At 46.2% G+C, this 14,606-nt stretch overlaps 1 pseudogene; it reads right to left on the bottom strand.

Moving 5' to 3' along the window:
- Positions 1–14,606, bottom strand: part of LOC111965507 (transcription factor COE3-like) — a 114,750-nt pseudogene that overhangs the window by 7,859 nt on the left and 92,285 nt on the right.

Genomic DNA, 14,606 nt, shown 5'->3' with positions numbered 1-14,606 from the left:
CGAATGGTTGCCGTTGCCGACCGTACGCGTGCGCTGCGCTGTTTCGTGTGCTGTGTGTGTGTTGAGGTGTGTTGTGTGTGCGATGCGTGTGCGAGCGGGTGTGCGAGCGTGTGTGTGTGTGTGTGTGCGTGTGTGGTTGCTGTGTGCGTGTGTGCGTGTGTGTGTGTGTGTGTGTGTGCGTGTGTGCGTGTGTGTGTGTGTGTGTGTGTGTGTGTGTGTGTGTGTGTGTGTGTGTGTGTGTTGTGTGTGTGTGTGTGTGTGTGTGTGTGTGCGCGTGCGTGCGTGGGTGGGTGGGGGGCTTTGCATTATAATATATGCTTAATAACATGCTTAATGCATTTTTTGAAAGTGTATAAATAGGGATTTCACAGTCAAAGCTGTTTAAGAGAGACACACAAACACACACTGCTCCTGCACCTTGACCAAGCTACTGTCCTCTGGCTGTATTCAGTATCTAAACTCTGGTTGTTTTATTCATGCCAATCGTCTGCATTTCTGAACTCATTTATCACCTCCCTTCTCATACACTCCAATGAATAGTGACAGGGAGCTGGTGTCACTGTCTGCCACACACACCACACACTCACACTCACACACCCGCACACACACACACACACTTGGATCTGAGGGAATGTTCCACTGAGTGGATGTATGCACAAAGGGCCAGGCCTGGTGTATATGGCTACTAAAAGCAGAGCCGCTGACAGACACTAAAGTATCACTACAGAATAGCCAGGAAACGTACATTCAGAGAGAAAAGAGATAGGAAACATGGACTAGCATCCCAAATATCTACAAGGGGACACCAATACACAAGAGAGAGAAGGGTGGGTGAGAGATCAGAGGGTGGAGGGTGAGGATCTGTGGGAGGATGAAAATAAACAACCAGGAGTTAGATTACTGAATACAGCCAGAGACAGAAGCATTCGTCAAGTGTCAGGCAGCAGTGTGTGTTTGTGTGTTCTCTCTTAACTAGCGTGACTGTAAATATCCCTAATTTATACACTTTGGCGAAAAATGGTGCTATGAAGCATGTGTTATTAAGTAGTATACTAGGCAACTCAACCCATGCATCCAACGCCCGTGGAGGTGGAGAGAGAGTACCATAGGTGATTGTGAGTTTAGGTCGTAAAAAAAGGTTTTGTAAGGTACGGCCTCTGGCAGTGTATTTTTGGTGGGTCATTCAGATTAGATTATGGTTGAATATTGGAGTTTTCACTGATGATAGACTCAAGATAAACTACTAATTCTGATATATAGATACTGTACAGATTGTTTTTCCCTGGCTTCCCAGGTCTCTGTGACCTGGCTGTTCTCAAAATATGTTAATTTAATATGTGTGTGATCAAAGCATTTTAAAACTCTGGGAAACTGTTAAATCTTTACCAAAACAATCAAATAAGAAAATACATCTGAATGTTCACTTTTTTTATTTCATTTTTTTGCAATAAAAATGGCTTATATGATGACATACCTGATTATTGTGGGGCATTCCATACAGGGCCTCTACTAAGTCTGCTGATCTCTTTAACAGCACTTCCTGAAACGACATCACATCGCATCTTTACTGTTTACTTCAGTTCATTAGATTCAAACGTAATATGCTTCACAGTTACATGAAAGATTCCACACTCATCAAAACTTCTGGATCCTCTAAATTGTTGACGGTTGATGGTAAAATCTAGGAGAGTCGACTGTAGAAAATAAATGTTTACTGCTTTTATAAACCCACAACTCTAAACCTAAAACATGATCTGAGCGATAACCAAATATTCAATGTTTTCTGAGGTTTTAAATTACTGTGAAAACTACAAAATAGCTTTCTGCAAGTGTCGGACCTAGGTTATAGGAGTTGGGGTGATAAAACGAGGAAAACACTCAAATGTAATCATTGTTTGACAGAGTACAAGTCAGAGATGAGCTTTAATGGCACAGCCTACGTGTGATAAACAACCGTAAGTAAGCAGCTGTCTGCATCTCATTTTCATCACCCCCCTTCTCTCTCTCTCACACACACACACACACACACACATGCGTGCACACTGAACACATACTCACATACACTATATATACAAGAGTATGTGGACACCCCTTCAAATTAGTGGATTTGGCTATTTCAGCCACACCCGTTGCTGACAGGTGTATAAAATCGAGCACACAGCCATGCAATCTCCYTAGCCAAACATTGGCAGTAGAATGGTCTTACTGAAGAGCTCAGTAACTTTCAAGTGGCTCCGTCATACGATGCCACGTTTTCAACAAGTCAGTCCGTCGACCTGCTTGAGCTGCTCCGGTCAGCTGTAAGTGCTGTTATTGTGAAGTGGAAACGTCTAGGAGCAACAACAGCTCAGCAGCGAAGTGGTAGGCCACACAAGCTTACAGAACGGGACTGCCGAATGCTGAAGCGCGTAAAAATCGCTTGTCCTCGGATGCAACACTCACTACTGAGTTCCAAACTGCCTCTGGAAGCAACGCCAGCACAAGAACTGTTTGTCGGGAGCGTCATGAAATGGGTTTCTATGACCAAGCAGCCGCACACAAGCCTACGATCACCATGCGCAATGCCAAGCATCGGCTGGAGTGGTGTAAAGCTCGCCGCCATTGATGAATCACGCTTCACTTCATCTGGCAGTCTGACGGACGAATCTGGGTTTGGCGGATGCCAGGAGAACGCTACCTGCCAAAATTCATAGTGCCAACTGTAAAGTTTGGTGGGGGAGGAATAATGGTCTGGGGCTGTTTTTCATTGTTCGGTCTAGGCCCCTTAGTTCAAGTGAACTACAGCATACAATGACATTGTAGATTATTCTGTGCTTCCAACTTTGGGGCAACAGTTTAGGGAAGGCCCTTTCCTGTTTCAGCATGACAATGCCCCAGTGCACAAAGCGAGGTCCATACAGAAATGGTTTGTCGAGATCGGTGTGGAAGAACTTGACAGACCTGCACAGAGCCCTAACCTCAACCCCATCAAACACCTTTGGGACAAATTGAAACACCGACTGCGAGCCAGGCCTAATTGTCCAACATCAGTGCTTGACCTCAGTAATGATCTTTTGGCTGAATGGAAGTAAGTCCCCGCAGCAATGTTCCAACATTTAGTGGAAAGCCTTCCCAGAAGAGTGGAGATTGTTATAGCAGCAAAGTGGGAACCAGCTCCATATTAATGCCCATGATTTTGSAATGAGATATTCGACGAGCAGGCGTCCACATACTTTTGGKCATATAGTGTACTAACACACACTTACACATTCTCCCAATCAGACATCTTGTATTGAGCCCCACAACTCCCTTCTCGAGCGCTCATGTCTCTGCTTGTAGGGGGTGGCCTTTTTGTCACAGCACTAAACAATAGCAAATTGTCATGATCAGAGTGCATCTTCACCAGCSTCTAATCAAAATGGCTGCCAGTGCACCCTGGAGGGAGAGGGGGAGCTGGGAGGGAGCAGCCTGAGGTGGTGGGAACCTATTAACACTTTCAGACTGCCTTCGGTGTTTCCGATCCGCCACTTTAGACCCAGGCTTATTAGAGCCACATTGCATGAAATTAGTTGAATTCCCCCTGTCTAATTCACCCCTCCCTCCTGCTCTCTCTCTCATCCACCCCCCTTCTCCATTGTCCCTGGGCTATTTCCCACTCAGAGGAGGAAGCGTCCAATCTCTACCCAGCAACCCAGTGGGTCGCCGTGGCGATGGCTCTAAATAACAATAACAGGCCTGATAAATAAATATTGTCTGGTGGAGGAGGAGTCGCTGACACTCGCCGGGGCTAAATTGGGGGACAAACACTCACACACAGGCATATTCACACAGCCCAGTATCCTTTCACAGGAAGAATGAGAGGAGAGGAGAGGAGAAAGGGACGAGACGTCACAACACGACACAACACGAGAGTTGAAAGGAGACGTGACATAAGGAGGACAGAGAAGAGGAGTGGGTGAGGTGGGGAGAGAAGAGGAGTGGGTGAGGTGGGGAGAGAAGAGGAGTGGGTGAGGTGGGGAGAGAAGAGGAGTGGGTGAGGTGGGGAGAGCTGGGTTGGTTGTTGTTTCCAGGGCTCTGTGGATGAGAGCTGGTGTTGTGGGAGCCTCTGCTGGAGGTCTCTGGGGTATTACAATGAGGAGGGGCCTCTGTCTGCCTGTCTGGAGCCTGATTGGTTCCTACAACACATCTAGCCTTTTCCTTGTGTAAAAAAAAAAGTTTAACTTGACCAAAAACTCTGTCAAAGGAAATGTGCTGTGGTAAACATGTCCGGGAATAACTTTTTTTCTTATCATTTAATCATTTAACTATTCCCTCACTGTTAGCCCTGTGTTCACTGTTTGACAGGGAAAGAGTGCATGAGGATGCTCTTCTCCCTTTCTGTCCCCCATTTCCCACGACAAAATATGACCTCAGGAAAAAGGATCCAAGTAAAGTCGAATCAGTCTGAGGAATTACCATCTGCCCAGATGGGCAGGCCTGAGTTACAGAGTGAGGAAGGGGTGTGTGAGTTTTTGATAACTTCATGGATTCTCTTCTGAATATATACATCAATGGAAATTAGATTCACTAATATATTGGTTGATTTAATTTTTTCTATGTGCACACGTTTTAAATAAAGAGCATGCGTGAGCGTGTGTGTTTGTGTGTGTGTTCATACGCGTGCCTGTGTGTGAGAGTGTACCTTAGTAGAGTTTCACATCTATCTGAGATCCACCACGCCAGACTGCCATTCTCTGTGCCCACCTTGCCTAACCCAACACTCTACTGACCCACAGCTATCTGCAGACACACCCCCTCTGCCCACCCGCAACACTCCTTCTGACCGCACAGCATACCTGCAGACACACACACTGCCCACCCCACACTCCTACCCGACCCCCAAGCTTTTCCTGCAGAACACAGACTCACTGCACGCCCAACCTCTACTGACCCCCACAAGCTTATCCTGCAGTCACAGTATCGACCACTGCCACCACCACTCCTTACTGACCCACAGCTATCTGCAGACACACTCATGCCCACCCAACACTCTCGTGATCCGACCCCACGCACCAACCTCCTACTGAGCCCACAGCTATCTGCAGAACAGACCCAACGCACCAACAAGCATCCTTAACGACCCCACAGCTATCCTGCAGACAACACAGACACCCCAACACTCCTTACTGACCCCAAGTATGCTGCAGACACACAGACACCCCAACACTCCTACTGACCCCACAGCTATCCTGCAGGCACACAGACACACAGTCACACAGTCACACAGACACACAGACACACAGACACACAGACACACAGTCACACAGACACACAGACATCCCCACCACAAAAAAGCAATAGAGCTCTCGTTCCAGCTCCTGTCAATCTCCACCCCACCCCCAGCTCTACACCCGAACCCTGTCCCCTGTCCCTATCCACTGAGAGAGGGCACAATCTGTCACACCTTGGCACTGCCAACCGCTATACCCCCATGAGGAGTGTATCTCGGACCCCTCCTCCCCTTCTCTCATCCTCTCTCCTCTTATCGTCTCTCCTCTCCTCTCCCCCTCTGGCATGTGCTCGCTTCATTAATCTCCATTATAAAACAGAAGTTAGTTAATGTCTCTGAGGCTTGGCGGCTGCAACACCCTGCCTGCCACAGGGAACTTTGGCAACCCCCTCCCGCCCGATGCCTCAAACCCACACACATAGGGACACACACACACACATTCCTGCCTCTACACACTGGTGTGTGTGTGTTTGCCACAGTCGGTCTCTCCTTTTTTCATTAGGCAATGACAGACACAACAGCCTTCTCAAGGTAACGACGCCTTCGAGGCCTTACTGCTCGTTGGTGCTACTCTGCTTTGGTTTGCGTGTGTTTTGTGTGTTTGTGTGTGAGTGTGTGTGTGTGTGCGTGTGTGCGTGTGTGTGTGAGTGCGTGTGTGCGTGTGTGCGTTCAATTGTTTGAAATGTGTGGCCAGTTTCTGATGCTAAGAACAACCCCCTAAATAACCCCAATCTTGAAAACAAATGCAAAGAAAAGACTCTTTGGAGGACATTCTCCAGAGTATTATCGCAGAATAAATGAAGCACTTCGTTATGTACAGAAATTCCTCAGCTCACTAATCTACAATGGATTTAGCTAATTTTCTCCAGACAATAACAAAATTTGAGCACCAACTAAGAACAGGCCGCCTGCTCTGAGAACCTTTAGATAACCAAAAGAAAGGCCGCGTTCTGGAAACCTTTAAAACAACTAAGAACAGCCGCCTGTTCTGAAACCTTTAGATAACCAATAAGAACAGGCCGCCTGTTCTGAGAACCTTTAGATAACTAAGAACAGGCCATCTGTTCTGAGAACTTTAGATAACCAACTAAGAACAGGCCTGTTCTAGAACCTTTAGATAACCAACTAAAACAGGCCGCCTGTTCTGAGAACCTTTAGATAACCAATTAAGAACAGCCGCCTGTTCTGAGAACCTTTAGATAACCATAAAACAGGCCGCTGTTCTGAGAACCTTTAGATAACCCAACTAAGAACAGGCCATCTTTCTGAGAAACTTTGAATAACCAACGAGAACATGCGCGCTTTTCTAGAGAACTTTAGATAACCAACTTAAGAACGAGCCGCGCTGTTCTAAATTGTATATACTCATTAGATAACCGCTGTCTGAACCTTTGTATACCAACTAAGACGCCGCATTTCTGAGAATCCTTTAAATGAAACACAGAACTAGCGTTTTGAGAACGCTTTAGCTCGCGCACTAATGACTCCGCCGTAGAACGCTTCTAATAACCAACTAAAACAGGCCAGTTTGGACCTTAGCTGGCTTGAAAGCCTGTCTAGATTTAACCAACGTACTAGAAGCACTTTTTAGAGCGCTTTGTAGCAACTGATTCGGCGCGAGAAGCCTTTACATAACCACAAGAAACAGCCATCTGCTTCTTGAAAGCCTTTAGATAACCAACTAAGACAGGCCGCCTGTTCTGAGAACCTTTAGATAACCAACTAAGAACAGGCGCCTGTTCTGAGAACCTTTAGATACCAAGTTAAGACAGGCCGCCTCTTGGAGAACCTTTAGATAACCAATTAAAACAGCCGCCGTTGTTCTGAAACCTTTAGATAACAACTAAGAACAGGCCATCTGTTCTGAGAAAACCTTTTAGAAACCAACTAAGAACAGCCGCCTGTTCTGAGAACCTTTAGATAACCAACTAAGACAGGCCGCCTTTCTGAGAACCTTTAGATAACAACTAAGAACAGGCCGCCTGTTCTGAGAACCTTTAGAAACCAACTAAGAACAGGCCGCTCTGTTCTGAGAACCTTTAGATAAAACAATAAGAACAGGCCATCTGCCTGTTCTGAAAACCTTAAGAACCAACTAAGAACAGGCCACTGTTCTGGAGAACCTTTAGATAACCAACTAAGAACAGGCCGCCTGTCTGAGAACCTTTAGATAACCAACTAAGAACAGGCCGCCTGTTCTGAGAACCTTTAGATAACCAATATAAGAACAGGCGCCGCTTCTGAGAACCTTTAGATAACCAACTAAGAACAGGCCATCTGTTCTGAGAACCTTTAGATAACCAACTTAAGAACAGGCCGCCTGTTTCTGAAACCTTTAGATAACCAACTAAGAACAGGCCGCTGTTTTGAGAACCTTTAGATAACCAACTTAAGACAGGCCGCCTTTCTGAGAACTTAGATAACCAATTAAGAACAGGCCGCTATGCTGAGAACCTTAGATAACCAACTAAGAACAGGCCGCCTGTTCTGAGAACCTTTAGATAACCAACTAAGAACAGGCCGCCTGTTCTGAGAACCTTTAGATAACCAATTAAGAACAGGCCGTGTGTGGAGGTGAGAGATGGGCCTTGCACTGCCTTGTTGTGAACCACACACACACACACACATATCCACATTCACACTCATAACCCCCCCTCTCCCTTACACACACATACACCCCACCCTCCCAACACCCATATACCCACACATGCACACACACCCCTCCCTATAGCGACGAGGAGAGACAACGCCATTGGATTCCTGTCAGCGCAAGTGCCGGCAATCAGAGCGCGGGTGTTTTAACACAATCAATACGGTAATGCACTATCTCCCAGTTATCATCATAATCTCTTATCACTGGCCCACACCTCTGAGGGGAGAGAGGGGGGACGGAGGGAGGGATGGATGGAAGGATGCAGGGATAGAGGGATGGAGGGATAGAGGGGGGATGGATGGAGGGATAGAGGGATGGAGGGATGGTGGGATAGACGCAGCGTGACGGCTCATTCAATAATCACCTCAGCCAATGATCTGAAAGATTGAGGAGATGAAGGTACTACAGACGTTTCCATGGTGTGTCAAATGCTGGTTTAGTGCAAGTATAAAGTGTGAGTGTCACTTGAACTCAATATAACGGTAGTATCTTGATTCTTGAAATTACCCATTTGCAATATGAATAAACATCAAACATGGAATATGCAAGGGTGGAAAGATTCACTACATACTCTAGTAGAGAGAGAGAGAGAGCACCTCCCCACCATGAAGGGGGAAGAAGAGGGGACTTGGCGGAGGACTGGAGGGAAGGAAAGGAGAATTCTCTCTTCCATCCTCAGTGGGTCAACTGCCAGGACGGGATGAGAAGTTGGCCCTACAAGAGACTCCCTCCCTATGTGTGAGTAGGAAGAGTCTGTTCCCAGCCTCTATCCTGGAAGCCTCTACACTGATGTCTTTAAAGCCCTTTCTACCTTACACCGGGGGAAAAACAGGTTTTAGCTAGTGTATGTCTCTCTTTTATGACTTCAGACAGAGGTGGAAATCATTTCATCCACCATGCTCCATGCTCTCATCTGTATCCAGGCCAAGAGGGAAAGGCACATACAGTATTCTGGAGCGACAGACCACACATCTAGAGAGTGAACGTCTCTTTAGGGTACTTCAGAGCTCCAGGTGGAATAACTCACAAGAAGAACGATATGAAAGAGSAGGAATTATAGAATATCCTAAACGGACTGGGGTCATCTTCAAGTCAGGTCGATTGAGGAAATGAATTCCAATTTGACTCATGAGTTTGAAAATGCCTGTCATTTTCTAAGAGGATTTTTTTCTCTCCAATTCATGACTTGGGGCAGCAGGTAGCCTAGTAGTTAGAGTGGTGGGCCAGTAACCGAAAGGTTGCTAGATCGAATCCACGAGTTGCCAAGGTAAAACTCTGTCGTTCTACCCCTGAACAAGGCACTGTTCTTAGGCCGTCATTGTAAATAAGAATTTGTTATTAACTGACTTGCCTAGTTAAACAAAGGTTAAATAAAAATTCAAAAAKAATTACTTGAACTTCTGTATCTATAAATTGAATCACAATTCATAACCTATCAACTGGAAACCCAGCCTATGTCACTTCCTCTCAGTGCTACTTTTAATGTGCAGTACTATATAACATTTTAGCGACAATACAAAATAGTATTTCTCTCAAGGAATTGTATGTCTTTACTATCACAGAAAGACATTAATAATTGCTATTTTCATGTGAAAATGTTATGGAATGTGCCTTTATCATACTGCATGTAACTGCATCCTCCTTATCAAACATTGGACTGAACATGAGCGAGCAAAATCTCTCCCGTAACTCTTCTACCCATCTCACCTAACCCAACCCCCCTGAGCCCCAGCCCGTGCCCCTGGCCCCCAACGCCCCAGTCCTCCTTGCYTCTGCCTCCAGACATATTCCACCTATTTTCTTCCATTGCTTTCCAGGAGCTCAATTATGGGAGGATGGCTCCCTGGTTCCAGAGGTTCCCGGAGAGAAGGGATCAGCAGACCCGGGAGAAGAAGCCTTCCGACAGGTCCCTTAACAATGATAAATCACCCCTTGCCTGGCTCTGCACAGCCGTCCCACAGCCACCTAGTTGCAACACATAGGGAGCGCTACCTCTAGCTATCTCTAGCTACCTCTAGCTATCTCTAGCTACCTCTAGCTATCTCTAGCTACCTCTAGCTATCTCTAGCTACCTCTAGCTATCTCTAGCTATCCTACAGGTGAAGAAGCCAGATGTGGATGTCCAGTGCTGGCATGGTTACATGTGGTCTGCGGTTGGGATGCCGGTTGGATGTACTGCCAAATTCTCTAAAACAACGTTGGAGGCGGCTTATCGTAGAGAAATTAACATTCAATTGTCTGGCAACAACTCTGGTGGACTTTCCTGCAGTCAGCAAGCCAATTGCACGCTCCCTCAAAACTTGAGAAATCTGTGGCATTGTGTTGTGTGACAAAACTGCACATTTTAAAGTGGCCATTTATTGTCCCCAGCACAAGGTGCACCTGTGTAATGATCATGCTGTTTAATGAGCTTCTTGATATGCCACACCTGTCAAGTAGATGGATTATATTGGCAAAGGAGAAATGCTCACTAACAAGGATGTAAACAAATTTGTGCACACATTTTGAGATAAATAAGCTATTTGTGCATATGGAACATTTCTGGGATTTTTTATTTCAACTCATGAAACCAACACTTTACATGTTGCGTTTATATTTTTGTTCAGTATAGATTAGAGCACAAACTAACAGCTCAGGTCCTGGACTAGATATAGGGAGTGCAGGCTTTTGTTACAGACCAGCACTAACATTGCATTGAATATAATTGCCCCATTAACCCTGGCAGTTGATTCAGATGTAATGGCCAAACAGGTGGCAAACACATCTAGCCTAAGAGGTCATATAAGGCCAGAACATGCTTTTTCAGCCGTTAACACATTTTGGCCGACAAGACAGCAAACTCTTCACCTCGGTTAGCTTTTTAGCTCAGTCTCCATTTGTTTGTCTGCTCTGTATCAAAACAGGCCTCCCGTATGGCCGTATCTTAGGAAAATAGGCCCTCCGCATGTAAGGAACGCATCACCATCCAGGTGTCTATTTAAGAGGATTCATAGGCCGTTAAACTTGCCGTGACCTGGGAATGGGTCTTCTACCACAAAGATCCTGGAACAGAGTGGACCTCGCAAATATGCTGTTGCCTCCCATGCTGCGCAATAAGGGGAGGCTAGAGCTTAAACCACATATCCTCCATAGATCTGGACGGGGAAGTGTCCGCTTGCAGCCAAGGCAGACTGGAAATGAAATTAGAGGCGAACTGATRCAGCCCCAGCCTCCGAGGTCATCAGTGACCAGTTGGCCATGCTTTAGCCCCAGTCTGCTCTGTCTGTCTATCACTGGGGCTAGGGTTCCAGCTCTGGGACCGGCTCGTTGGAGAAGTGCGGCTGCCAACCTCCTAATCTAATCACTCAAATGGGGTTTCTCAGCTACAAAGGAAAACATCAAAAACCAACAGCCAGTGTTTTCCCCTATCATTATTTACATGGWATCCCACTTATTCCCACCCTTCTAGACRTGCTCTGTTGCTTCCTGCCTAAAAAATTACTTCAATTTGACTTCAATTGGTTCCAATAGCAAGTGTTGGTGCCTATTGCCTCTGAACGTAGCTTGGGGTAGCTTTGCTCCCTGCCTAAGAGACTCTACAAATGGTCCTGACCAACCTTTCCATCCTACAAGAAAAGCAAAGGAGAGAGGATAACAAAGAGATGAAATGTCAGCCGTACTGTTCCAGAGTGACTGTGTGAGTCTTTCCTGACAAGCCACATTGGGTGAGAGCAATGAGGTACTTCACGAATAGCAAGCTTTTATGTGTTAGTCTTGTTGTTATTTCCTTCTGTCTAAAATGTCGAGAAAGCTAGCGGCTGAAGAGAAGATGGAGGAAAATCTATACGCTTATTGAGTTTTCTTTTGAATAAATAAATATATAACGGCTGATAGGGACATTCTCCCTCCGCCACAAATCAGGGCATCAAAGGGGCCAGACAATATATGCTCGCTAATAGTATCAATTTACAAATAAACTGCTTTTTTGGTGACTGGATCTCAGATGTCAGATTTTGATAAATGGTTTCAATTTGGCAGCTGTTTTAGACTGTCAGGCCACATCTGATCGTATCCCTCTTTACAGCAGTTCCCTGCCCAAAACAATCTCACTCATTTAGTGGTGCACCTTTTTMGGGGGAAAATAATCTTTTCATACTAACCAGGCGGCAAACCGCCCAGGGCACCTGACGGCTGCCTGTGTTCTTGGCCCTGCCTAATGTGTGTGTGRGTGTGTGCGTGCTTGCGTGCTTCTACACTGAGWTTACAAAACATTAGGAACACCTTCCAAATATTGAGTTGCACCCCCTTTTGCCCTCAGAGCAGCCTCAATTCGTCAGTGCATGGACTTTACAAGGTGTCGAAAGCATTCCACAAGGAAGCTGGCCCATGTTGACTCCAATGCTTCCCACTTTTGTGTCAAGTTGGCTGGATGTCCTTTGGGTGGTGGGCCGTTCTTGATACACACTGGAAACTGTTGAGAGTGAAAAACCCAGCAGCTCTGCAGTACTTGACACACTCAAACCGGTGCGCCTGGGACCTTCTACCATTCACCTTCTACTATTCACCCTCTGAATGGCACACATACACAATACATGTCTCAATTGTCTCAAGGCTTAAAAATCCTTCTTCAACCTGTCTCCAACCCTTCATCTAGACTGATTGAAGTAGATTTAACAGGTTACATCAATAAGGGATCATAGCTTTCACCTGGATTCACCTGGTCAGTCTATATCAGGTTTTGTATACTCAGTTTATGTGTCTACACGTGTGCATGGAATGGAGATATATTTGTATAAGCAGTGACTTTGCATCTGCATGTTTGTTACTACCTCAAACCTAAAAATAACAAGARCAGAAACACTGTCTCAAACTCTACAACACCAATACAACATCATATAAACACCTGTTTCCAATTGTACAAGTTATCAGAACAATGTGCCCCTTGGCATCGGAGTATGTTCCAAAGGCCAGGTCCATATTGAGTGGAACAAATTAATCCAATCTAACAGATCTGGTTTGCCCTCTATAAACTCAGATATTTGGCAGTCCGAAGTCTATATGGTCTGGGTGGTCTTTGGAGTAACAACAGGGGATGATGTACTCCTTGGTGTCCTCTGAGGCGTATCACTGACCTTAGGTAACCTCTCGGGATCTCCTGGGTGTCTGGGGATGACTTTCTGTAGCCTCTGGAAGCCGTAGTCGATGGTAGGCTCATTCAAGGCTGGAAAGAGAGAGAATTATCATGGTTAGAATATTGCTGAGTGATATCTCTACAAACAAAGTGGAGCGGCTCAAACATGCATTGCTCTTCTATAGCTTCCAATTTTTTTTACATCTGTATGCCTATGAAGACCTTCTGAAGGCCTTATGATGGCCTTATGAAGGTATTATGTCACATTCTAGAGTAGCATATCTCCCCTGCCTGGCTGTCCTGCCCTGATACAGGAGCTCTACAATGGCCTTGTGTCAGCCCATCTCTTCCTCCACCGGCATGTCTCTCTCTTTCTTCTACTGCTGTTTATTAAGCGTGAGACCTTCTACTCAACCTGTCCCAGTCACTATCCCTTTCACAGAGCATTCCTAACTAATTCAATTGTACCGCCCTCACTCCAAGCCCCTCACACCTCCCCCTTACCCAAAACGAGAGAGTTATACACGCGGATGAGTTAGGGTAGATATTTCTCCATAATCAAGCCCATTAATCATAAAAGGCTGTTCCCAAATTTGACTTTGGGGACAATTTGGTCAGCCTTCTTGCCTGTAGGATGTTTGCACACCAAAATGCCAGTAAGTAGAATAGTAGTTTGCACTAATATGCATACCCGGCGCTTTTCACTGAATAAGAATAAGGTGGGTACAGCAGCGCAGGGTTCTTTTCAAAGGCCGCTGCTGTTTGTCGCCGAGCGGCAAATAGAATGTTATTAGCCGGGCAATTTTATAACAATAATTTGTCTTTCTTCTCCTTCGCAACTGGGCACCCGCGAGCTGCTAAATCAAATTTGTTGGAGGCCCGGTTTCACACCAAGGGAAGGAGAAAGGGCTTTCGGCTGGGGGCTGGGTGGGGTGGTTATCTGACGGGTGACGGAGCTCCCCGTTCCCTCCTCCACAGGCTTCCTTTTGAATCTCTCCCCTGGCCCTGGAGGCCTGGAATGGTTACTCTCTCATGGATGAATTCTCCCTTGTTGGTATGAAGAGGGGATCGTCTACTTTGAACCCAAACAGCTGTCTTTGGGATAATAAGGTATTCCTAAGGCTTGTCAGATGTGTTAAGGCTGAGTGATGGGAAAAGGGAATTTCAACAGCAACCAGGGATAATTCCTAAAACAGCATCTACCAAGAGAGTAGGACAGTCAGAGGGACAAGTGCAAGAGAGACAAAAGCACAGAGAAGGGAAGACACACACAGGAAGAGAGAGAGAGAGCGAGAGAGAGAGAGAGAGAGAGAGAGGAGGAGAGGGAGAGAGAGAGAGAGAGAGCAGAGAGAGAGGGAGGAGAGAGAGAGGAGAGAGGACGAAAGAGATCTCGCCGGGGCGGCTTGGAGGGTAGTGGAACAGACGTCTTCCTCTACTGCCCCCCAGATTAAGACCATTACTTCCCTTATTAAAATCCCCTGCTTGACCCCAGCGCCCCAATTGCTTGCTGTGGCCCCTGTCCTTCGCAATCGATAGCGGCTGCTTCCTCGCAAAGAGCCTTGAGTCATTGGAGAGCGCCGACGCGCTGCGTGGCA

The sequence above is a fragment of the Salvelinus sp. IW2-2015 genome, linkage group LG6.2, assembly GCF_002910315.2.
Source record: "Salvelinus sp. IW2-2015 linkage group LG6.2, ASM291031v2, whole genome shotgun sequence".
NCBI lineage: Eukaryota > Metazoa > Chordata > Actinopteri > Salmoniformes > Salmonidae > Salvelinus > Salvelinus sp. IW2-2015.
The sequence above is the reverse complement of the archived record's forward strand: the minus strand, read 5'-3'. Positions and strand labels throughout refer to the sequence as shown.